The sequence below is a fragment of the Cryptomeria japonica genome, chromosome 2, assembly GCF_030272615.1.
Source record: "Cryptomeria japonica chromosome 2, Sugi_1.0, whole genome shotgun sequence".
Taxonomy (NCBI): Eukaryota; Viridiplantae; Streptophyta; class Pinopsida; order Cupressales; family Cupressaceae; genus Cryptomeria; species Cryptomeria japonica.
Window position 1 is genome coordinate 24,477,779 of NC_081406.1, and position 22,678 is coordinate 24,500,456.

Below are 22,678 nucleotides of genomic sequence, written 5' to 3' on the forward strand. Positions count from 1 at the left end.
GGCTGCCTATTATTTCTAGTATTATAGGTATGAGCAACCGCATTATAAATCTCTCTAGTCAGTTGCTTAGCATACTCATAAGGGCTCTTAGTAGAATAACCTCCTTGCACAGTAATAATAGGTTTCTTAGGAGTGCAAAAAGAATCATTAGCATAACCACCTTGAACCACTAAGATAGGCTTATTTAAAGGTTGAGAATTTTGAGAACGACAAGCACCTTGGAAAGTGAAGAGAGGTTTGTTAGGTGTTTCATTTACATGTATCAAATTGATTGAGGATGGTTTAGAGGAATGAACAAAAGTGTTGGAAGAATTATTGATATTCTTCTCTTGCATTAAAATCTTATCACGGATTAAATCAATTTTAGGAGAGACACAAGGGGTAGGCATTGATGTTCTAGTAGGAAAAGTAATACTAGGAAAGGTCATATCATCCTCTATCATCAAAGGATCTACATGGGGAATAAACTCTCTAGGAGAAGGATCAACATTACTCTCTAAAGTCTCACTTTTGAGAGGGAGATCTTTGAAAGAGATGTTAACCATCTTGCTTTGAACTAGGGTATCCTTATGAGTAGAACCAAGTTGAGGAGAAGGAGATGCTTTATTTTTAGAGGGAGAGTAATTGAGATTTAAGGAAGGTGAGAAACTATCAAGGGAGTTTTCAATCTTGATTTCATCCCCTTTGGCTAGGGTTCTCTCATGAGGTAGAGAATAATCTACACCTTCTTCTAATGGTTCATCCCAAATAGTGAAGTGGTTGAAAGGAATGTTTGAAGTATTGTCAATTTCGGGAGAGGAGATAACATTGTTTATTAATTCCTCATCATTAGGAGGGAGAGCATCAATAGATGTGTTAAACTCATCCTCTTTCCTCAAAATATGTTCAATATGATCTTTAGGGGAGAGAGAATTAAGGAAATTTCTTATTATTTCATCTTCTTTCTCTAAGGGATGCTTATGGGTAAGACAAACTTTAGGAGAAGGGTAAGCATTTATCATTAATTCATCATCTCTAGTGGGAATTTTGTTGGAAAAGGAAATGCCATCACTAGGGAATGTAGGGATCATGTCATCTTCTTGCACAAAAGGATCCTCATGAAGGGAGTGTTTTTTAGGAGGAACATGAACATATTTCTCCAAAGATTCATGCTTAGGAAGGAGATCTTTGAAAGAAGTGTTCATAACCTCTTGTTGCACTAACATGCCCCCATTGGAAGGACCAACTTTAGGAGAAAATAAGTCAATGTCCATCAATGCCTTTTCACTTAGAGGGGCATCATGTAGGGAAGGTGAAGTAACATTAAGAAAGGTGTTTATGATATCATTCTCTTCCTCTAGGATAGTTAAATAGGAAGGGCACATTTTAGGAGAATTATCAAGATCACTCTTAAAGTCTTCATCCTTAGAGCGTGGGAGAGTCTCAAAGGGATTGGTAGCAACTCTTTTAGGCACTAAAATGTTGTTATAGATGGGGGGAGGTTCTTTAGGAGAAGGAAAAATTGAAACAAGGGAAGCTAACCCATTATCACATCTATGAAATGAATGCATCATGACAACAATTTTCCTCTTTCAAATGATAACACATGCAAAATAGAAGGAAATGTTTAATTTTAACCAATGCAAGCACTTAGAATGTAGATTTAGAAAATTAAATTTATGATTCAAATGAGTTCCTAAATCAGATTTGAAATTAGTGATCCCAATTAAGCTATCCACAAGTTCATCTTTGAATTGAAAAATTAGGGTTTTAGCAAAAATTTCCTCTAAATTTTTGAATCTTGCAAGAAATTAGAACTTGTAAATACAAATTTGAATTTGAAATAGCATAAACACTCAAATTTGAAAGCATAAATCAGAATTAGAGAAGATTGGAGTTCACGTCGGGTTCACCAAAAATGTGTAGGGGAAAAAGTGACACTAAGCAAACATGCCCTAATCTCACTTTCAATCACACACTTGTGGAATACGAAAGAGCCTAGAGGTATCACACAATTGGTTACTTCTTTTTGTGGAAGAGAGAGCCATAGGATACCTATTAGGATTTCTATTCCTTTGTTGCAAATGATAGATAAAATGATGCAAGTTCAACTACTGGCCCTAGAGTGCAAGTATGAACTAGTAACAAGATTGCAAGATTGAGATTAAGTGATGAAAAGCTATAAACACAAGGATAAGAGGAGAATGAAGATGTGTACCTAGGGTTAAAATCTGAGTGGAAATGTTCAGGACGGGGGCGCATGCGCCACTGACCTAATTCTGCACCTGAAACTGCTCCTTTTGGCAACCTGAAAGCTGTCGAAAAGTGTTGAAAACTGCTGTTGTCTGAGGGACCAGGGCGCCTAGCGCCCCTGTCCTGTCAGGACCAAGGTGCCCCATGCCTCTGTCCTAGGTTTCTACTCTACAATTTGGTGTGTTGTCCAGTCTCAGTCTGCTCCCATCGGATCTGCAACTTGCAGCGTCCTTCGAATTTAGAAATCTGCACTTATGTCTGAAAAGGGTTGTAGGGCGGCTATATAGGGTTTTGCCTTAGTCAAACCCCCGCTTTGGTGTTTTCCACCTCCATGAATAGCCAAGTTGTATAGTAAAAGTTGTGTGTGTGCAAGATCCTAAAATGAAAGTAAGCAAGCTAGAGCAACCTAGAAAGTAAACCCTAATTGCTTGTAAATGATAATGTAAATGCTCTACATCAAGATGCAAAGTGATCTAAAGCATGAATACAAATGATATAATGAGGCTTATGCAAAGACATGAAAACAACATGAAATCATACCCAACTCCAAGGGAGGGGTACAAGCCAATCTTCAGTCGGTGATCCCCTATTGCTCTTCAATGTCTTAAAAGCCCTAAATGGATGAATGAAATTGATGAATGCTTGATGGATGGATGTTGAATGTTGTTGAAGTCTTCAAAGATCTGCTCTTTCGCTGCCTAAAAAGCCCTTGAAACCAAAAAATTCTGGATCCTTTCAAATGAAGAAAGAGAGCTCTTATATATGAAACCCTAGGTCTTAATTTCAACTTTTGGCCGACCTAGAGATTGAATCTCCCACCAATTTCTTGGGGTTAAGCTTTATTTTATGATTGGATTGCGCTCCTAAAATTTTGGGAAAAATGTCCGGGACCGTGTGCACTCCGGGCGCCATGGTCCCGACAACTTTTCACCAAATTTTTAGGGCTGTCGGATATGATGATTTTAGAGAGAATCCCGAAGTTACAGCTGATTTCAAGATGTTTTGACCCTCGAAATTGGGCCTTAAAGTTCAAAATAGGACCTAATTAGGGTTTTAGATTAAATGATGTATTGGAAGAATAAAATGAAAGGGGCACACTTTAATGAAAAGGGCCCAACTTTATGATATGGGAGATGATAAAATAGAACCTTAGACCTAATTAATTTAATTAATTAAGTGCTAAAGGGGAAATGCAATGCAAAATGCAAAATGCGCCAAGGCGGGTGCTAAACTAGGTGTGAAATTGTACCACTTTAGCAAGTGCATACAATTTACGACGCTAAAGGAAGAAAGGAAATATGATTATGGATAAGGGGTTTACCTTAGTTCAAATCCTGATTTAAGAATTAACCTTGAATGAAGTAATGAAAATATTGAAATAAATACTAAGTAAATATACCTTAGACCTACAAATATTGATAGAAGGATTGATCATGCAATGCTCTTTAAATGTACTCACAAATGTTGAATGTAATGGCATGACAAAGACATGAACATGAAATACATAATCACATACACATGCTTGCATGAATATTGATGTAACTTTTCTCCACAATGCTTAAGGATTAAATGTGGCCTTGAATATTTGAAAATGCTTGATGATGAATGCTTTATGAATGCATGAATATTATGGATAGATAAAGGATGTCAGAATGATAATAGGATGTCTTTATATAGTGTTCCCTAGGTAAATTAGTGATTATGCCAACCTCCAATGGTCAAGTGTAGCCACGAGGAGCAAATTCCATTGGGGAGATAAAGGGCTTTGCCCATTTCAAATTGGGGCTTTCTTAAGGGAGACCAGGGTGTTTTGGGGTGCCCTAGTCCAGACCTTGAGGCACTCCATGCCTTAGTCCTCCAACAAATAGAACCAACACAAAGTGAAATGGGGAATAGACCTCCAAGATGGGGTCCACTCAATGGTGTTCATGATATCAAGGTTGAAAACAGGAATCAAAATGAACCTAGAGAGGGGATGAAGATAGGACGCGCTAAAGTAGGAGCACAAACATGAGTTGTAAATTGGATCAGTTATAATTTACAATATTGCAACAGGAAACCTTTGTGTTCCTCCACCTTTTGATGTTTCTGGTGTTGTAGTTCTCTACTATAGTATTGTCAATATCAATTGATTCTATGTTCTACATCCATAGGTGTAGTAGAGGTCTTCATCATATTTTGAGTATGTTTGACTAGGTTGCATTACTAGTTCTATTTGATTAGAGTTTCAGACTTGAGAATTTTTGGTTCATGTTGTTGCATGTAGAGTTGAAGGTGATAATTTAGGATTGTTAGGAATTCATATCGACATGGTTTGATTCTTCACACATCTTCTTTTCATTCCAAATTGTTTTAGAGAAAGTGTTTTGGACCAACTATTTATACTCTACATGTTACATATAATTAGGCCAACCTAATTGATGTACCTTCTTTGTGCAGATGGTATATAAAGGAGGAGACCTTTTGTAGGATGATATATTTTGAATGAGAATTTGTGTATATCTTATGGTGTACGGTGTAAGTGTAAAGGTACACAATTACATATGAATAGTAATGAAATCAGTTTCAAATGTTTAGAACAGTGAACTATAATCAACATTTCAGAGGATGCACTTCTACTCAATCCAACAATAATTACTCTTTGTAATCTGATCTATTGTATCTTACCCTAAAGAAGTGATCTTCGGTGTTTTAAAAGTCCATTGTATCTTTCCCTAAGGTTGTGCACCTTAGGTTGCAAGTCTAAATCAGGAGCAGTGAGCTTCCTTGGCCTAGAGCCTAAAACTTTGTAATCCATTTTCATATAGTGAGATAGTTCTCATGTCATGGTTTTTCCCACATTGAATTTTCCACATAAAACCTTGGTGCCCTTGTGTGATTGATCTTTTTCTTTTATTTACTTTTGTACATGTGATAATTGGAATGAATGACAATTCAATAGTTAAGTTTGTTCAACACACCACAGGACTGAGAGGGAGGGATGAATCAATCTGGACCTTAAAATACTTTACTTATGATCTATAATAGTTAAAATCACAATTAACTTATTAGTGTAATTAGGAAACATGAAAGCACAAAGCACAACGAACACATGAATTCCAAATTTACATGGAAAAACCACTATGAGAATCAGACTCACAATATGAATAACTAATTACAATGTTTTAGGCTCAATGCCAAGGAGCTCACAACACCTGATAGGACTCACAATACTAAGGTGCTCAACCTTAGGGCAAGATACAAAGGTTTGTACAATCTGGCAAAAGGAACACACCTTCTTTTAATAGGTACAAGGAACAGATGAATTTAAATTTAAATGAACAAGATCACTTGATCATGAAATTATCCTTGAGCCATTGTGTCAAGCAACCAAAAACATGGCGAACACATTATCACACTGAAGATATCATCATCAAAGCTCTAACTTTCACACCAAATATACTTGCATACAATTCACATCCACTTCACACCAATTCACACACATTTCATACATCAATTCATATAGCCACACATCTATATATACAAGATCGTCCATTAAAAACCTGAACTAGGTTGGCGACAAATAGAGTAAACAATATTACATAAATTAGGCCACCAAAACCAATAAATCAAATGTGGTCCACTCCAGGAGATGAAGGGGACCTAAGCACATCACAACACATCCTCCAAAGATGATTCCAATGAATAGCACATGTTAGAACATCCACTAAAGTCGGAATTAAATGAAACGTATAGATAAGCAATAAAGCATGTTAAATTGTCGGCCCAAAAACATCCATCAATACAAAATGCACACTATGTATCTACTCACGCCACGATGAGACCCATATCAAGCTCCAATGCATATCTAGACCAAAAGAGTATGATCCAAATAAGATAAACCATATCAAATAGTCGAAAACCAAACCAAATAACAACACTAAATACAAAAAAACATAACTCCACTTTCTAATCAAATCAACACTAGAAAAATAAACTAGAACACTACACAAACTAAACAAACATTTCCTCCAAGCCACAACACTTGAATCCACATACCAAAGAACCACCAAGAATTATTTGAACTAGTTATGACAAACATCTCACTATTAGAAACAACAACTAATTATACCATCTTAGCAATAGAGGACCTATAAACCTAATAATGCAACAAACACAGATCATAAACATTATATCTAGGACTTCAAAACATAATCTTCACAATCTAAGGGAATGCAAAACATTCTTCCACTGGAACATTAAATACTCTTTCCTACATATAAATATTGTTTTCTAAATATTGAAACTTCCACTACACCAACTATCCATAAACACCTCATGTCACCACCAAACCACTCAACAATATTAGAACACTTACTTTTGGACCATCTACAACACATAAGTGACATCACTAAGTAGGTTTACATCAGTAACAACACAACTCAACTCAATTTTCCAACAAAGCTTTAATATATATTGATCCACCCTCCCCCCTCTCAGCATCCAGAAGTGTTCATCAATTATTATCAGAGCAAGGATCCTAAAAAAATAGTTAAACAATTGAGGTAGATCTTGGATTCAAACATAATTTTTGGATCTAAAGATTGGGATGCCATGGAATCACATGAATGGAATATTGATGCAGTTGTAGATCTTGGAGGAGAATTAAGACTATCTCTATTAGACCTAGAAGATTATAAAAAATGGTTTAAGAAAGAAGAAGAACCCGTTGTCCCACTAAAAAGACAAATTGATGAAGGAAACAAGACTGTTGATGATCTTGAAACAAAACTACATATCAAATTCAAAGATTACACTAATCTTCAAGAAAAAGTGGTCATGTTGAGGAAAGAATCGAAAGAAGCAAAAGAACAAATTGATAATAACTTTAAGCTCAAAGGCGACAATGATCTGCTTAGTGAAATGCTAAGCACTAAAAAACCATCTAAGGACCAAGGTGGTCTTAGTTTTGACAAAGGAGAAAGTTCTAAAACTCCCAACAAAGATGACAAGGGAAAGGGAAAGATCAAGGATGAATCCAAGAAGACTAATGAAGATTAAAAAGGTTTCATTCAGGTCTGGAACAAGAAAAACTTCAGGAAGCATCCTCCTTCTCAAACCAAGTATTCTCCATCTTTCAATGGTAAATGTATTACACGCAACAAGTTTGAACATAGATCTAGTGAATGTAGATGTCAAATTAGATCTCAATCATTTAATGGACAATGTTATGCTTGCAATAAGTTTGGACATAAGGCAAATGAATGTAGAAGTAGAATGATGTGGAATGGATATCTGAATACAAACTATGATAGAAATTTGTATTCTTTAAATGGATATTGTTATGCATTCAACCCTAAAAAAAATGTCAAAATTTTCTCATGCCTATATTTTTATGATTTGGTAGGTATTTTGGAGTTTTTTGGCATTTTGAGCATGATGGTGATGTCAAATTCACTTCACGATACCCAATTTTTGTTGGCCACTAAATTTTGCCTTTATTTTTGTGTCCTCAACAAAATTGACCCAAAACTTCAACTACTCATATTCTGACAAAACGCCAAACAATCTATAGGTTCAGGATGCTATGAACATGATGGCAACCTTCATTTAAGCCTAATGTGCACAAAAAAATCTCTCAAGGCTAGATCCCTTAATAATATGGACATTAACTTATCAAATATTCTCTAATACCATGTAGAAGTTGATGATCCAACTTTACAAGCCAATAATACTCTACAAGCACACCACTTGTCACATAGAGAAATCAAGCAATGATATTTTTGCTCAGCACAACCTGAGAATTTTGTATTAATTGCACAAAAAAATTTCAAGTGGTAAAGGGATTTTCCAACTATTGAAATGGTTGGAAGACAACAAGTAAAACTCTGATCTGATAACAACACTACATGCCAAGGCAGATCCTTTTCATTTTCTCTTATGCAATCACACTTGGCAGTTTTCCTCTTATTGGTCTGGCAAGTATCTCATCACTCGGATACACACACAACATTTGCCAACAACAATTAGATCGATAGCATAAACCCTAAACCCTAAGCATTTAGGTTTATAATAGAGGCAGTCCAATCCTAACCGTCCACACACTTTGCATAGAGAAATACAATCTTAAATAGATTACAAGACAATCTGCATCATTCATTCTTCACCGTATATGGGAATCAGTAACCCATCATGCTCTCTTCTCATACCGCCAAGAAGAATGTTCATTCTCGAGGTAGACTTTTAATGCAGTCGATCTTCTCATGCAAGATCCTCAAGAAAATCCTTCACGTGCACAAGGCTGATGTGGCACCTTGATCTCATTCACATCTCTTAGCTAACTCATCATAGGATGTCTTCGGTTGCATCGCACAAGCTGGATTGCCAAACCGGAAACACTAGAGCTGAGACTACCAACCGGTAGTCACACTTAGTGAAACCCTGACACCTGTTCAATACATATCTTCATACCGGTTCATTGTCTTCTTCCAATATGCATAGTGGTTCACTTTCACTTATTGACATCAAGGACAACATACATTATCATGATATCATCATGTCGGTTCATCATATGCCAACAATATCCAACAATCTCCCCCTTTGGTATTGATGGTAATACTCAGTGTAGCATTGCAACTGTAGACATCATATACCAGTGTATCTACATTAATAGATATCTTCTCCCCATACATTAGTTATCTTCTCCCCACAACTCATCAAATATCTTCTCCCCCTTTGACAACAATGCCAAAATGGAGGCACAAGCTTTTGTTATCTATTATGTTGCTCCCCTTATGGAGTAGCATCCTTCAACACATCAATCCTGAAATATTTGACATTGTAGTTCCTGACTGATGTGGAGCACACAACTCTAGTTGAATTCATGAAGGGGTAGAACCCCTAATTCACCTCTCAAATAGGTAAATATAGTCTTCAGTAAGGGCTTTGTAAATATGTCTGCTAACTGCTCCTTACTGGAAACCTATTGTAGTACAACCTCCTTATTCTAAACTTTCTCTCTCAAGAAGTGATACTTAAGCTCAATGTGCTTAGTTCTAGCATGCAATATCAGATTCTTGGAAATATTAATTGCACTTGTGTTGTCACAAAATATATTCACTGGTTCAAATACAGGTACTTTGAAACCTTCCAATACATGTTTCATCCAGATTGCTTGAGTGCAATTCATAAATGCTACCACATATTCTGCTTATTACTCGTCCATGATACTAATCTTCCAACGAGAAAGAACGCTCCACTGGTTGTGCTCTTCTGGTCATCCACATTACCTGCCCAATCGGCATCGGTATACACTTTGAGATTGAAGTCACCATTATATGGATACCACAATCCATACTCAACTATTCCTTTCAGATATCTAAGAATCCACTTGACTGCTACCAAGTGGGATTCTCTAGGACATTTCTAAAAATGAGCTACTATGCCCACTGCATGAGCAATATCTAGTCTGTTGTGTACCACATAGTGCAGCTTACCGACCATTGATTGGTACTCTTTCTCATTCGCCAACATTGAATTATCTTCCTTAGTCAGTTTATGACCGGTCACCATCAGTGTACCAACCGATTTACTCTCCTCCATGCCAAAGGTCTTCAATACCTCTTTGACATACTTGGACTGGGTAATAAAGATACCCTCTTTCATTTGTTGAAGTTGTAGACCAATGAATAATTTTATCTCCCTAATCAGAGACATCTCAAACTCTTTCTTCATTACATCTGCAAATGCATGTCTCATTTCATCATCTCCTTCAAAGATTATGTCATCTACAAATACTTCATAGATCAGAATCTAATCACCTTCAGACTTTAAGTAGATATTGCTATCTTCACTTGTTCTCTCAAATGCAATCTTCACAAGATGAGAGTGTAATCGTTCATACCATGCCCTTGGTGCTTGTTTTAATCCATATAGGGCCTTGTGTAATCTACACACCATGTCACTATCTTCTGATAGGGCAAACCCATCTAGTTGCTCTATATATACTTCCTCTTCAAGGATTCCATTCAAGAATGCAGACTTCACATCCATTTGATATACCTTGAATCCCTTAAATGTTGCAAATGCAAGTAACATTCGAACACCTTCTATTCTAGCCATAGGAGCAAAGGTTTCTCCATAGTCTTCTCCCTCTTCCTGAGTGTATCCCTTGCATACAAGCCTAGCCTTGTTCCTTATAACTATACCTTCTTCACTTAGTTTATTTTTGAAGACCCATTTGGTACCAATGACATTCTTGTGTTCAGATTTGGGTACCAAAGACCATGTTGTATTCTTTTCAATCTGATCTAGCTCCTCTTCCATTGCCTTCGTCCAATCTTCATTTGTAAGCACCTCTTTAATAGTCTTAGGCTCCAATTCTGAGATCATGCAAGAGTTCTCCTTCACCTTTCTTCTCATGAGTATCCTTGCATCTTTATATCCTATGATCTACTTCAGATCATGATGTAATTTCACATATCTAGGAATGACTCTAGCTGTTTCTTCTTGCTTTTCCTCTTCTCCTTCTTCTCCATCTTCTTCTTCTTCTACCGCAGCTTCTACCGGTATAGGAACACTGCGATCTTTGCTTGTTTCTTTTGTAAATAGTTCCCAGAAAGCTATTTTCAGTTCACCTTCCACTTGCTCGCTGCCGGCTCCCTCAGATTTCTCAGGAGATTCATCAACCTTGACATTGATGCTCTCAACAATCTTCTGAGTTTTGTTATTATAGCACTTGAGGGCTTTGCTCTTAGTGGAATATCCTAGAAATATTTCTTCATCACAATTAGCATCAAATTTTCTCAAATGCTCACCTCCCTTGATATAGCACTTACTCCCAAATACCTTAAAGTAACTCACGGTGGGAGTCTTCCCGGTCCAGTACTCATAAGGGGTTTTATCTTTTCCTTTCTTGATAAGTACCCAGTTCATTGTATAGACTGGAGTGCTCACCGCTTCTCTCCAAAAAGTGTGAGCAACCTTTCCTTGGATCAGCATTGTTCTTGCCGCTTCAACTATAGTCTCGTTATTCCTTTTTGTTATGCCATTCTGTTGTGGTGTCTTAGGGGCAGACAATTGCCTCTTGATGTCATTCTCTTCATAGTACTTGGTGAATTCATTAGAATTGAATTCTCCTCCTTGATCAGTTCTTAGGCACTTTATCCTTTGGCCACTTTCCTTTTCTACTAATGCTCTGAAGGCTTTGAATTTTCCAAATGCTTCAGACTTGTCTTTCAAGAATGTGACCCACATCATTCTTGAGTAGTCATCAATAAGAATCATAAAATACCTATCTCCCTGAATACTTCTAGTTTTCATAGGACCACACAAATCAGTATGCACAAGATCAAGTAAATTATCTACTGAAAAAGACTTACCTTTAAAAGTTGAGGAAGACATCTTCCCAAGTTGACATTCTCTGCACAAAGAATTCTCAGGTTTGTTTAGCAAAGGCAATCCTCTTACTGCCTTGATTTTACCAGCTTTAACAATATTGTCAAAGTTCATATGATAGGGTCTCCTATGCCATATCCAACTATCATCAAACTTAGCCATTAGAAACTGACTAATCTTGGCATTCAACTGAAATAGGTTACCTCTGGTCTACTTACCGGTGGCAATAAGTTCACCACTCTTTCCAATTATATTGCAGATTCCACCTTTGAACTTCAGAGTGAGTCCTTTGTTATTCAGCTGAGCAACACTTAAAAGGTTATGCTTCAGAGCTTCTACCCAGTAGACATCATCTGCACTGCTGTTTCCATTCAGTGAGATGGATCCTTTGCCTTTTACCAAGCATGATGCATCGTTGCCAAACTAGAAAACACCTCCATCATATTCTTTCAGAGATAGAAACTTTCTTTGGTCACCAGTCATGTGGTGAGAACACCCACTATCTATAATCCACTCATTGGAGTTGTCAATGCGAGAGACAAGGGATTTCTTGTCAGACACTTCTTCCTTTACAGCTACAAACACTATATCTTCACTCTCTTCATCCTCTGATTCTTCATCAGTAACACCTTCATCGACAAAAACAAGACAATTTCTTCTACTTCCCTCTTTATACTTTCTAAACCTCTCTGGTTTATCCTTATTATCACTGTTAGGGCAATTAACAGCTATATGTCCTATCTTGTTGCAGGAGAAACATTTTAAAGGAAGCTTACCTCTATATTTACCAGTTCCTTTCGGAAGTGTTTTAGCAAGAAGAGCTTCAAACTCCATCATAATCTCTTCATCATCCATATCTTTGCATTATCTGGATTCATAACTGGTACTAGTTTCTTTTCCTTTTCTAGATGATGCAGCAGGTGCTCTAAAAGTTGACTCAGTCTTCTGAACACTGCCTTCATAGCTATTTAACTTATATGCAAACAAATTTTCAATGATAGAGTCTAAGGATACCTTGGTTTTATCAATAGACCTTAGTTCCTGGATAGCAACAACTCTGATTGCATAGATTGGTAACAATGATTTCAAGACTTTACTAACAACGGTGGCATCCTCAATCATTCCACCAATGCTTGTGATATCTCCAACCATAGTCTTAATCCTAATGCCATATTGCTGAATGGTCTCTCCTTCAACCATCCTCATGTCTTCAAATTTGTCTCTAAGGCTCTCTTCCTTAGCTTGCTTTACATGCTCATCACCACCATAAATGGTTTCCAGTGTGTCCCATACATCCTTAGGAGTGTCCTTGTCTTCTACATCAATAAAGTCAATACCTGGCAAGCTGCTGATAAGGGCTTCCATGACTTGCCCATTTTCCTGAATCTCTCTCTTCTGATCGTCGGTCAGAGTGCCAGTGGGAATCACATAGGCATTCTCAACATAGCTCTAGTGTTTAGCACCCATACTCTTGATGTAAATCTTCATTATGTCCTTCCATACCTTGAAGTTATCTCTATTGAACTTAGGACCTTCCCTCTTCATCATTACAATAGGATCTTTTACCTCAAGTGATTAAGCTTATATCACCGAGGACCTGGAGTTGCTCTGATACCAAATGATGAATAATGATGAACAACAAATACCCTAATCGGTATTGAGAGGGGGGTGTGAATCAGTATAGACAAAAACTTTCTCAACAACTTATCAAGTTAAAACAATACCAATCAGTTGTCTTCATCACTGAACTTAACCATGGCAATACCGGTTAAACACAGTAAGACTTCAGACAACATAAACTGATAAGTCTGATCACTTCAAATACATTCAATACATGATAACAACTTCACCCATAAACATATGCATGTGGTATACCAGTAATACCATAACCTATTAGCTCTGCATGCATAATCACTAAAACATGGAATACTTAATCATCACATGAAAAATGCACAACTCATGACACATAGATTTTTCACGTGGAAACCCAAATGGGAAAAACCACGGTGGGGATGAATACCCACAAGCTTGTTTTGAACTCTTTTGAAGCTCAATCTGTTAGGAGCCTAGTCCGGTTAAAGACTTTACAATAAGGTTCTATTAGGAACCGACCCTATTAAAGATTACTAAGTTAAGGGATTGCTATATACCCTGTTAAAGGATACCTCACTAGAAGATTTGAAGAACTCAATGATCTTGAGTCACCCGGTTAAAGGGTTTACAATAAGCCAGTTAAAGCTACCCGGTAAAGGGATTTTCCAACTATTGAAATGGTTAGAAGACAACAGGTAAAATTCTAATTTGATAACAACACTACATGCCAAGGCAGATCCTTTTCATTTCCTCCCTTCTGCAATCATACTCTGTAGTTTTTCTCTTACTGGTCTGGAAAGTATCTCATCACTCAAATACACACACAACATTTTCCAACAACAAACAATAATAAACATGATCGACCTTATAGACAACAATTAGATCGGTAGCATAAACCCTAAACCCTAAGCATTTAGGTTTACAATATAGGCGGTCCAATCCTGACCGTCCAAACACTTTGCATAGAGCAATACTGGTGCAGGAGCACCTTCACAATTTTGGCTTGTTTGATCCTGATGGGATCATGAATTGAATAAAGGACTATTCTAAGATTCCAAGTGTTTGTTTTAGGTTTCATTATAGTTTAAGTTTATCTTAGAGTGGTTTAGATAGTTTTTCTCAAGTTTTCTTTCCAGTTTTGGCCCATAGTGCCTTGTAAGCCAAAAATGGCATTATAGTGAAAATATGCTAAAAACATTGTAACAAGCCTAGAAAGGAATTGGAGTAGGTGTATTTATTTATTTGACACCATCTCAAATGGTTAGGTGGAAGATATTTGTCTTGTAGGCCAAAAAGGCACTAAGAGTCAAAAATTGCTAAAGTTGTCAAGCAACATTTTGACAAAAAGTGGGAAAAGATGTAAAATCACTCTACAAGGTAGTTATGGATGCCATAATGGTTGGAATGGTTTGAGTGTTCCTATATAAGGACACTTCAAACATTGTAAATGGTTTGGCTTTGTATTGGCAAGAGAAAGTTATTAAATATGACTGTATTTCATGCTTTTTAAGCTTAATCTGTTGTAATAGTCCATACAAAGCACTATTTCCATACTATTCTTTCATGGGAGTTTGTGTCATGGTTTTATGAATGTTTTTCATTCTTTGTGTTAGGGTTTTTACTATGTTTTGGTTTATCAAAAAAAATCTTTTAGTTTTTGCCAGTTCGCTGCCCTGAACCGGGGTTTTGAAGAAAATGGGTTGAAACACTTGGTCTCCATGGGTAACTAATAGGGAGATTGTCCAGAAAGTTCTCAAAAGGGCTAATTGGCTCAAAATTTCAATTTTCTACCCAAAAACATGTTTGATTCTGCTATTTTGTGTTTACAATATCAGTCTTGATGGTTATAGTGTCAAGTACTTCCAGTGTCACCTTCCTAACAAACTCCCCTTAAGGTGTTGGCTCATACCCATGCTCAAATCTACTCAATTTTCTTACTCCACCCATCTACACACCCTCAACCTATTCTCTTAGGCATTCCACCCTCTATTTCTAAGATCTTTAGGAATCATTTGCAAGGACAAGTAAGGGCAGCAAAGTTTTCTTCAAAGTTTGTTACTCACAATTTGGTTTTAGGCTCATAGTCCTTCCTTAGCTACTCAAACTCCAACCAAGGGTCAAAAACCTCCAAAAGGGGTTGCACACTTCCCAAGGCTCCAAATATCACTTGTTGACTATTTGTTAATGTTCTTGCAAAGTTTCACTAGCCCTTAACTCCTCCTTACAATCGGGTTTGGGCATTCTTTCAAAAACTATCATTTTTGTGTGTTATGCAACAAAGGGCTAATAGCCCGTGGAGGCCTAATTGGCCATATTTTTCTCATGCTTCCCAATGATGGGAATTTCCTCCCTCAATAATTTTTTGTATGATGTCTTAGGGGTGTATGCTCAAAGATTTTCAAGGTTTAGTCCACTGTTAGTGCAGATTTAGGACTGTCCACCTTTTGTGGCATATTTGGAGGGTTTGATAGGGGTTTGAAGTGAAACCACATTATGCTCCTCTTCAAGTTCTTGGACCTTCATGAGACCTCTATCATATCTCTAACATGCTTCCCCTGCCTCTGCCATGCAAGCATAATGCCAAACACTTGGCAAGCAACTGAAAAATCAGAAAACTGTCATTGTGACAGTCAAATCACTGCCCTTTTACCAGTCAACAAACATTGCACTTTAGGACCTGAAAATTGAAGAGTTTTGAATTGGAAAAACACCTCAATGAGGTATTAAAACATATCTTTATCTCCTATTACAATTCCTTCTCAATTACAAGGCTTAGATGATGCTTTTGAAGCATTCCATAAGCAAATTTACAACAAAATTCAGAAAAACAATGAACACACTGTTGTGTTTGCAAACTAAAAATGTCTACTCAATACATACTGCTCAAACACACCAAGGAGACTCTCAACTCCCTTGGGGACATAACCATGCCTTTTCTACACTCTGTTTACTCATTCCCATTGTTTTTGTGTGCAAATTTTGAGTATTAATCATGAACTAGCTGAGTTGCTCCAACTTGCCTTGTTCTCACTCATATGCATCTTCAAAACACTTCTCTGGCACAAAAATAAATTTATGTACACTATATACACATGAATCAACTTGGAAAACTCCATTGGAGGGATCCCAAACCTGGATCAACCAAGTTGATGCATTTTAAAACCCCAAGTCCTTGTCAGGACAACAACTACACAGAAAGCAAATTATTTTATACAACCGCCTTGCAAATGAAAAACCAATGAAACAATTACATGGGGAGCTTTATAATATCAACATTTCTATTTCCAACAAGGTATAGTATGGATTTGCACAGCTACAGTATGGATTGTTTTGCAAAGGAAAAGAAAAACCAGTCAATAAAGCCAAAATTTCATGGTTTTATTCAAAAGCTCTTGCCTATACACTTTCCAACCCTTTTCAAGGAAAATGGAGGCCTTATATAGTTTCTCTAGTTGGTTTTCAATCCCTAGTATGGACATGAGGCTTTCATAACTTCATTTTGCAAGAAAATGACACTTTTGACAACTTTTCAAGCCAAAATGACAACTTTTCTTGCTCAAAAAGGCATTTTGACAATCTATCAATATCAACTTGTCTAAACAACTTAGACATGCTTAAAAACACTTAACAAACATGTTTCAATTCTCTTGAAGGCATTAGAAGACCTTTTGGCAATTTTGCACATTTTTGCTAAAAATTGTCAACTCGAGGCCTAAAAGGCAAAACTTGATCTCTAGAGCCCAAAATGAGATAAAAACCACTCAACATGACACAAAAAAACCTAAAACAACATAATCAACCTAACACAATACTTTACAAACATAAAAGCATTAAATACTCAAAAATGGGAGTTTTACTCAACTAGGTGCTCCTGCACCATACTCCCCCAAAGACAAAGAAGTCATGTGACTCCTTAAGGCAGCAAAGAAGAAGGTATGCCAACTTTCTAAAAGTCAGCTTCAGGTATCCATGTGGACTCTGAGATAGGATGCTCCTTCCATTTGATGAGATGCTCCATGTAGGTGTGATTCCTTGTCTTTTTGAGAATTATGGAGTCTAGAACCTGTTCTGCTTGGGGAAAAGAAAGAGAAGAGAGAGATAGATCAGAAAGGGATTGAGAAACATCTAAAACTCTTTGAATCTCCTCAGGTGGTTTTCCTTTGAAAGCAATTAGATTTGCAACATTAAAAATGGGGGACAAAGAAACATTAGTAGGCAAATCAACTTTGTAAGCATTAGACCCATACTTAGCCAAGATCTTGCAAGGGCCTATCCTCCTCATCTGAAGTTTGCTTTGAACTCCCTTTTGTAGCCTTTCCTCGTTCAAATGAACCATCACATAATCACCTATGGAGAACTGAAAATCTCTCTTTGCAGCATCCACTCTTGCCTTCACTTTTTGGGAGGCATCTTGGAGAGCTTGTCTCACTTGCTCATGAACCTCCTTCATGGAGTGAACCATTTCATCTATTGTTCCACTCTTATGCTACAAGTTAGTGATATCCCTCAACTCCATTACACCCCTTGGATGCATACCATAAACAACTTCAAATGGACTTTTACCTGTAGACCGGTTAACACTGTCATTGTAGGCATACTCTACTTGATGAATGAGTTGATCCCAAATCTGTCCATATTCCTTGTTTCCAAGAGACCTGTTCACAACTTCAGTTTGGCCATCAGTTTGTGGATGATAAGCTAAACCAAAAGAGAGATTAGTACCCAATCTCTTCCACAATGTTTTCTAGAAATGACCAAGAAACTTAACATCCCTATCTGAAACAATGCTAGTAGGCAATCCATGTATTCTAACAACTTCCTTGAAAAATAAATAAGCAATATGACTTGCATCATGTGTTGTTTTACAAGAAATAAAATGAGCCATTTTTCTAAATCTGTCAACAACTACCAAAATGCTATCAAATCCTGCTTGAGTTCTAGGTAATCCTACCACAAAATCCATACTAGTGCAATCCCAAGGCCTATGTGGAATGGGAAGAGGTTGATATAAACCAGCATTAGAGGAATTAACTTTGGCTTTCTGACATACCAAGCACTGCTCAACATACCTCCTAATGTCTCTCTGCATCTTAGGCCAATAATAGAACCTTTGAACCAGCTCTAAGGTCTTATTGAGACCGAAATGTCCACTTAAGCACCCATTGTGCTTCTCTTGAATGAGGTTCTCTCTCATAGAACCCTTTGGAACACACAACTGTCCACCCCTGAATAACAAACCATCCTGCAAAGTGAAATCATCATATGCACCATGGAAATTATTCTTAAAATCTTTACAAACTTTATAAGCTTCAGCAAAATCATCATCAGTAGGATACATGTCCCTGAAACTATCAATACCAATGCTCTAAACTTGAATCTCATGAATAATTAACAACCTTCTACTCAAAGAATCTGCTACTTTATTCAACTGACCCTTCTTATGCTTAAGAGTAAAAGTGTAAGCTTGTAAATATTCTACCCATTTAACATGCCTATGATTTAGTTTATCCTGTGAGTTCAAGAAATTGAGTGCCTGATTATCTGTGTAAACAACAAATTTCTTAGGAAGAAGATAGTGTCTCCATTTCCTAAGTGCTTGTACTAATGCATAGAGTTATAAATCATAGGAAGAGTACTTTTTATTTGCATCATTCAACTTTTCACTAAAGAATGCAACTGGTCTATTTTCTTGACTTAAAACAGCTCCTACAACAATATTACTAGCATCACATTCAATAGTAAAAAGCTTATCAAAACTAGGTAAAATGAGCATTGGTTGAGTAGCTACTTTAGTTTTCAATAACTCAAACCCTTTATTGGCTGTACTTGTCCACTGAAATTTTACCTTTCACCCCCTTTGATGGTGTCTAACATTGGAGCACAAATCTCGCTAAATCCCCTAATGAACTTTCTGTAAAACTATGCCAAACCATGGAAGCTTCTAACATCACTGGCTATCTTAGAAGTTTGCCAACTGGTTATTGCTGCAACTTTAGATTGATCCATTTTCAGATTGCCTCCCGATACAACAAAACCAAGATAGACCAATTCTTGCTGCATGAAATCACATTTTTCTAGATTTATGGTTAGTTGTTCATCAGATAACTTTCTCAAAACAATGGCTAAATGTTTTAGATGCTCTTCTTTGGTCTTACTAAAAATGAGTATATCATCTAAATACCCAACAACCAATTTGCCTATGAAATCATGTAAAACTTCATTCATGAGTCTCATGAATGTGCTAGGAGCATTTGAGAGTCTAAATGGCATGACAAGCCACTCATAAAGACCCTCATTTGTTTTGAAAGTTGTCTTCCACTCATCCCCCTCTTTGATTCTTATCTGATGGTAACCACTCTTCAAATCAATCTTACTGAAATACTGTGCACCCCCCAAAAAATCCATAAAGTCCTCTATCCTGGGTATGGGGAATCTGTATCTGATGGTGATCTTGTTTATGGCTCTGGAATCTATACAAAGTCTCCATGTTCCACCCTTCTTAAGTGCCAACACTGTAGGTACTGGACAAGGACTAATGCTTTTCCTAATCAGCCCTTGGTCCAAGAGTTCTTGTATTTGTCTTGCTATCTCTTTATTTTGTTTAGGGGTCATCTTATAGGCTGCCTTATTGGTCAAAGAGGCTCCAGGCATGAAGTCAATCTGATGGCTAATGGCTCTAGGAGGTGGTAAGGTTGTAGGTGTACCATCACTGATTATTTGTTTGAAGTTATCAAGGATTTGTTACACCTCACATGGTATCTCAACTTTCTTTTCTACTTTTTCTTCCTTGGGTTTCACTATGAGTGCAAATCCTACTCCTTCACCTTCTTCTAGTGTTTTTATTAACTCTTTCTCATTCACTAACAAGATGTTAGGTACTTTATTGCTGCTCTCTCCTTCTTCAATGAGGGATTGAATCTAACAGCTTACTCCATCTTTCTTAAATGAATAGGAGTTTCTTTCCCCATCATGTTGTGCTTTTCGATCAAACTACCAGGGTCTACCCAACAATAGGTGGCAAGCATCTATAGGAAGGATGTCACATAGGATCCTACCTACATATCCACCTATGTGGAAATCTACCCAGGCTTGCTCATTTACCAACACATGTTGTCCCTTATTCAACCATGTGACTTTGTATGGCTCCTTGTGTTGTATCCTAGGTAGTTTCAATTTGCTTACTGCTTCCTCTGATATGATGTTATCTGTGGATCCTGAATCTATGATCACCTTACACACCTTTCCCATGATTTTACACTTAATCCTGAACAATGCTCTTCTTTGTGAGACCTCTATACTATGTGGCTTCTTCATTAACACTCTCTTGACCATTAAACTCTCACCATCTTCTGAATCTAGGTTGTTCAATGCTGAAGTTCTGGTATTTCCTCCATCTTCTTAAACATAGTTTACTCTCTTTTCACCACCATAGGATGAACTAGGCTTCTTTGGGCATCTATAGGTAGGGTGGCCCAACTTTTGGCAGTTATAGCACTTCATGGTTGAGAAGTAGGATCCTCTCCCTGGTCCATTAGATCTACCTCTACTCGGGTTCCTTGATCCCCTACCCCTATAGTTGGGTTTTCTCTGAGAATTCCCACTTTGCTCAATAAGTTTAGACTCTCCCTGGGATCGTTGATCTATGCTCCTTCCCCCAAAACTGCCTCTATGGCCTCTACCATCTCTTCCCCTACCTCTTCCTCTATTTTTTTGTTCTTGCTTTCTCCTACTTTTCTCTTCCACTTTAAGTGCCAATTGATAGCACTTGTGTATTGTTTGTGGGCATAACAAGCTCATCTCTTCCTGGATGTTCCATCTTAACCCATTCAATTACCTTGCCACTTTTATGCTCTCATCCTCTACTACTCTAGATCTCATGCACAACTTTTGAAACTCTTCAGTGTAGCTACTGACATCTAGGTCTTTTTGTCTCAAGTTTTGTCTTTTCTTGTGAAGTTGTATCTCATAGTCTTCAGGAAGGTAGGTCTCTTTGATTTTGGCTACCATTGCTTTCCAGGTGGCTATTGGTTGTTTACCTTCTTTCACCATTTCCTCTTTGATTAACTTCCACCAAGTTAAGGTTGCCCCTCTCAGCCTTGATTTTGCCACCTTAACCTTCTGTGCTTCGGTTATCCCATCACACTCAAAATGGTTCTCTAGACCTTCAATCCACTCTATTAGAGCATCTAGATCCATCTTTCAAATGAAATGGCCACTCCTTCTAAGGTCTTACCACTCATGGCTCTCAAGGCTTTCAAGAATTGTTCTTTCTCAATGACAGGGTCAAGTATTCAGACCTCATCTTCTATGGCCACCATTTTACCCTTATCTTGGACCCCCTCAATTTTGACTTCTACTTCAGCTAGTTTTATTGCTATTTGTTCCAACCTTTCTCTGAGTTCCCTATTTTCCTCTTCTCGGTCTTCAACCTTCTTATCTAATTCTGCATTAGTCACCATGTTTTCCTAATGTTCCTTTCCTCCTGAATCTTTTGTTGGCTCTGATACCACTATGATAGGGAGATTGTCCAGAAAGTGCTCAAAAGGGCTAATTTGCTCAAAATTTCAATTTGCTACCCAAAAACATGTTTCAGTCTGCTACTTTGTGTTTACAATATCAGTCTTGATGGTTATAGTGTCAAGTACTTCCAGTGTCACCTTCCTAACAAACTCCCCTTAAGGTGTTGGCTCATACCCATGCTCAAATCTACTCAAGTTTCTTACTCCGCCCATCTACACACCCTCAATCTTTGTTCTTAGGAATTCCACCCTCTATTTCTGAGAGCTTTAGCAATCATTTGCAAGGACAAGTAAGGGCAGCAAAGTTTTCTTCAAAGTTTGTTACTCACAACTTGGTTTTAGGCTCATAGTCCTTCCTTAGCTACTCAACCTCCAACCAAGGGTCAAAAACCTCCAAAAGGGTTTGCACACTACCCAAGGCTCCAAATATCACTTGTTGACTATTTTTTAATGTTCTTTCAAAGTTTCACTAGCCCCCAACTCCTCCTTACAATCGGGTTTGGGCATTCTTTCAAAAACTATCATTTTTGTGTGTTATGCAACAAAGGGCTAGTAGCCTGTGGAGGCCTAATTGGCCATATTTTTCTCATTCTGCCCAATGATGGGAATTTACTGCCTCAATATTATTTTGGATGGTTTCTTAGGGGTGTATTCTCAAATATTTTCAAGGTTTAGTCCACTGTTAGTGCAGATTTAGGACTGTCCACCTTTTGTGGCATATTTGGAGGGTTTGATAGGGGTTTGAAGTGAAACCACAGGGTTTGCATCCTTATGCTCCTCTTCAAGTGCCTAGACCTTCATGAGACCTCTATCATATCTCTAACATGCATCCCCTTCCTTTTCCATGCAAGCATAATGCCAAACACTTGGCAAGCAATTGAAAAATTAGAAAACTGTCACTATGACAGTCAAATCACTGCCCTTTTACCAGTCAGCAAACATTGCACTTTAGGACCTAC